Source organism: Microtus ochrogaster, chromosome 16, assembly GCF_000317375.1.
Source record: "Microtus ochrogaster isolate Prairie Vole_2 chromosome 16, MicOch1.0, whole genome shotgun sequence".
Taxonomy (NCBI): domain Eukaryota; kingdom Metazoa; phylum Chordata; class Mammalia; order Rodentia; family Cricetidae; genus Microtus; species Microtus ochrogaster.
In genome coordinates, this window is record NC_022018.1 from 6568788 (window position 1) to 6573454 (window position 4667).

A 4667-nucleotide genomic window follows, 5' to 3' on the forward strand; every position below is an offset into this window, starting at 1 on the left:
ACTGAGTCGGGAGTCTGTCAAAGAAGGATCTCGTTTAATGGTATCAGGCAGGAACTGATATATGGTTGTGATGGGGGTGGAGAAGCGTGGGATGGGTTGAGGCAGAATAAGGAATAAGGGCCAATAATATCTCTCTCTCTTTCTGTTTATTTAATCTTGGTGTTGAGGGCTGAACCCACAGCCTCACATATGCTAAGTCCTCTAGTCAAATATTTATCCTCAATAAATAGCATTTTTTTCCTGAGCCCTAACAGGTGACTGAACCTTTCCCAAAACTTCTTTTAAAGAGTATGGGTTTAGACTAAAAGCAAGGTCTTTGTGGACAGCATAACCTTTCACCCTTCTGATGGTTGTCTACAAACATTAGGAAGGGATGATCCGTGCTACTTTAGCATTGTTACTAACTTGGGGGATTTTGGATTTCTACTGAATGTTGCAGGGTTTACTATGGTCTCTCCACACTAGCTATTTAAAAAAAAAAGTCAAATGTCTCCCAGCTCTGCATGAGGTTTGTTGCTTTTGTTGCTCATAGCTCCTATACACAGCCACATAGAGTCTAAATGTGCACACTATTTGGCATACAGCCAAAAACATGACAGCGCTGTCATGGTTCAAAAGTCCCCTCAGAATCTCATAGGGACAGCCTATCTTCTATATGCCAAAGGCATTTGGAGTTTGGTGTTTTGGCACGTAATGAGGATTTGATAAGTGAGGTTCTCTGTGGTGGGACTAGCCAGTTACACTCTGTTTCTTCACATTGTGTTGTAGACCGAGGACCACACCCACTGCTGGAATCTTGTTCTGGGTGTTCTTAGTCTCTGAAAATATGAACGAAATAAACTTAATTCTTTACAAATGACTGCCTCTGGGATTTTGTAATAGCCACGAAAACTAGACTAATACAAGGTCCATTAGAATCTGTGGGCTCCTGGGCTGCTAGCTCTGTGCAGCTCCTACTTCCTCAGTATTCTGACTTTCATGTCCCACTTAAACTGCCATTTCCAAACTCCAGTTCCTCTTTCCTGAGCTCAGCTGGATCCAGAGGTCATATCTATTTCTGTGCAGAAACAGCAGTGGCCATCAGTTTCATCTCATTTATTGTATTTCGCTTCTCTCTGATATCACAGTCCTTACTGTTTCCCAAGGCCAAAAAAAGCTCCAGTTTCTAATATTGTCCAGTCTTTCTGCTATTTATGGCTATGTCAGTTCCAGGTATTTAATCATGGCTGAAAGAAGATATTTATGTTCCTCCTGGATTCACGGTTGAGTCATTGAACATGAAAAACAAATAATCTGAGGGCTTGGATGCATGAGCCATTTTACGACAGTATGAGTTGAAGTTTTCTGCTACTATTCAACAAAGTGTATACCCTAAGCAACATACCATACAAAGACCATCTCCAAGGCTCAACGTGAAAGTGTGCATTCACTTTACTGCTCTTTGTCTCCCAGTGGATCTCAGCAGCACAAGCCTTGATTTAATCCAGGTCAGTTGTTCTCTGCTTACAGTGGGCACCTACGTAGGATTCAGATGTTGTGTCTGACATGAGGGTTTATGAGCAAAATTCCTTCTCTCTGGAAGCTAATTGTTTTCTAGGGGGAATTTTACCTTCAAACAAACAAGGCCAATACAGTTGGTTGTGTGTTGAATTCTGGTCCCTTCAAAGATAGGATCAAGGTCTCCCTTCTGGTACCTGTGGAGGTGATTGCATTTGGAAATCGCTTTTGCAGAGGTAATAAAATGACAATAAAGCCAGGCCAAATTAGAGTGAGCACCAATTCAAAGGCTGGTACCCCTATAAGAAGAAGAAATTATGAACACAAACAAGTCCCGTGAGAAACTCCTTATGAATTCAGGGACAGTAGGACAGACAGGTGACACAGGACGATAGAGACAGGGTTAGAGTGATAACATCCATAAATAGGGGGTGCACAGGTTGTTAGCACCCCTAGAAGCTGGCAGAGAAAGGATTTTCCTCTAGGATTTTCAAAAGGGTAGGATACTTCGAGTTTAGGCTTCTAGCTCTCAAAAGTGTGAGAGAGTTCTCTTGTCTCTGGGAAGTCAGTATGTTCCTTTTGTTCTGGCATCCTTACAAAATGAATGGACAGCAACAGAAGATGTGCACAGTGAAGAAGTAGCCAACGGGAGCTCATGCAGCCTCTTCAGGCTGCGGAGCATCTATCGAAACTGAGTGGATGACCCTCTCTCCAGATAATAATCTAAGTACTTTGTGCCTCTCAGGAAAAGCCAGAGGGAGGGACAGCAGCAGCAGATTTGAAGAAGCACAGCCAAAATTTTTCCAAAATTGAACAAAAGATTCTGCACATCAAGAGTCCCAGTTTGTTTGTTTGTTTGCTGTTGCTAAACAATAAGGTGCCTTTCTCATGCACACAAAGTCCACTGAAACTATGCATAACTTCCAGAATAGCTGTCTTCAGGGTAACTATCACCAGGATCTGTATGAGTTTGCAAGCCAGTGGGCTCCCCACTCCCATCCTCAGCGTGGCCACAGTACCAAGTACTTCTCATCTGCTGGCTTCACTCCGGAGTCCTGTCTTCATGTCAGACACAGTTCTGCTTTGATTGGACTTCTGGCTCCCCTGCTAGTCCTGATTCTTTTCCCTTTTCATTCTAGAACATTTATTCCATGGTAAAATAATGAGTTTTAGTTATTTTATTACCATATGTTTATTAATTTACAAACTAATGGGCTTCATTATGACCTTCCCATAAACCTGGGTCTCCAAACACTGCCATTTCCATGCTCCTGTCCCCCATGCCCTCTTGCTGTCTCATTTCCAAACAGCCTCCCTGTCTACTTTCAAACTTTATTTTGAAAAGTCAGATTCCATGTAAGAGAACACACTCAGTGTTCATCATTCTGAGTCTGACTCAAACTACTTTGCTTAGAGTAATGAGCTCCAGTAGCATCCATTTCCTATACGAAACATAATTTCATCCCTCATTATGACATAATAAAGATTCGTTGTATCTATTTACTGCTTTTGAAATTCACTTATTTTTGGTGGTCATCAAGGTCAATTCATAACTTGACTCATGATAAAAATCTAATGTTCTTAATTCTGTCACCTTTACTGCTTCCTGGAGGATCCAACATTTGACTTTTCCTATCTCATATCACAAAAAAACTCTGGTGAGGCGGTGACAACAGCTAATCCTTGTGGTGCTTTTCTGCTGTGGGATTCTTTAGGGTGCATTCGAGGAAAAACAGCTGGTTTATTTTTACTTATAGTCATAACTGTTGTCTTACCTCTGTCCCAGTTCAGTGTGGATTCACCTGGCCAAAACAAACAAACAAACAAACAAACAAACAATGGCAGCATCAAGAGAGGGGCCAGCTCTGTTTCTGATTGCCAATCAGTCACTGTCTGAGCTTTTCCATGACAGAAAGCAAAAGCCCCGAGGTTGATTTTTCTTTTGCCTTCCTCTCCCAAAGGAGTGACAAATGACAGTTCTTGTGCATTGAGAATTCTTTGTCATGCTGGGGACTGTGAAGGTCCTTTCTGCCCTTGCTCCTTAGCAATACAAAGCCTGCTTCTCATCTTCCAAAGACTGATCTCTAAAGTAGCACCATAGTACTCCACTGCATGCCCACTTTGCTCTTTTCAGGTGATATCAACTATAGATTATTCATAATTGATACATAGGCATCATTTTTTAAACATAAGAACATTATCTTATAAGTGAGAAAACCATTATGTACTAAATTCGACCCTTTCTGGCAAAGACTTATTTTGATTTAGTTCCCTTGAAATTACAGATAACACTCAGGTAAATATTCTTGAACATGTATGATTTTTATATGTGAAAGCAGGTACATTTGATATTTGCTAATAGCTATTTTATAGAGTTTTTATGTATTTAAAACCCCATCATAGAAATACTTACTTCCTCAGGTTTTTAACAGGTGTTATCAAGCTTTTAATTTTAGATATTCCAACAAAAATAGCATACTATGATAATGTTTTATATTCTTCTTACTGCAGGACTGCTGTATTGCTGTGCATGTTGTGCATGGAATGCATTCAGGAGCATCTCACGTTCAGTTTGATGTAAAGAATACTGCCTTGAAGTCTGTGATGGCGAACTGGCAAAGCTAAGTGTGGTGGCCCTGCTCTGTGGTAGGCTGAAGCTTAGTTAACTTCAACTTCCTAAGACTGAGCCTCATGTAACTCTTTCTCTATTAACGTTCTTGTCTTTTTTTTCTCCCATACATTGTCTGTGTTTTAATTTTCTATTTTTTTAGTTTGTAATGAATTTTATATATTATATAAGATATACTATGTGGGTGATCTGCACCAGAATTTTCCTTGTGTCATAGATCAATAATCACATTTCTGTTCACTTTTCTACATGCACACCACTATAATCTGCTCATTTTCACCCCAAGTGACCTTTCAACCTTCCCCTCCATCTACTGGTCCCCCTCCCTTCAAAAGTTGTCATTCTTTTTCTCTTATGTATGAGGAAGATGGCCTGGAATCTGTAAATTGCCTTGGATAATATGATCATTTTCATAATATTAGTTCTGTTGATCTATGAACATGGTGGTGGTCTTTCTATCTGCCACTGTTACTCTATGAACATCGTGGTGGTCTTCTTATTTGCCACTGTTACTTTATTAATATGGTGGTGGTCTTTCTAT

General features: G+C 40.3%; 1 long non-coding RNA gene across 1 annotated transcript in view; it reads left to right on the forward strand.

Moving 5' to 3' along the window:
• The first annotated feature begins 1232 nt into the window (after positions 1-1232).
• LOC101988723 overlaps positions 1233-4667 on the forward strand; it is a 4774-nt gene continuing 1339 nt past the window's right edge. Inside the window, exons 1-2 of the long non-coding RNA XR_001229067.1 lie at positions 1233-1487; positions 4009-4143. This is a non-coding gene — a long non-coding RNA (uncharacterized LOC101988723). The remainder of the gene's footprint in view (positions 1488-4008; positions 4144-4667) is intronic.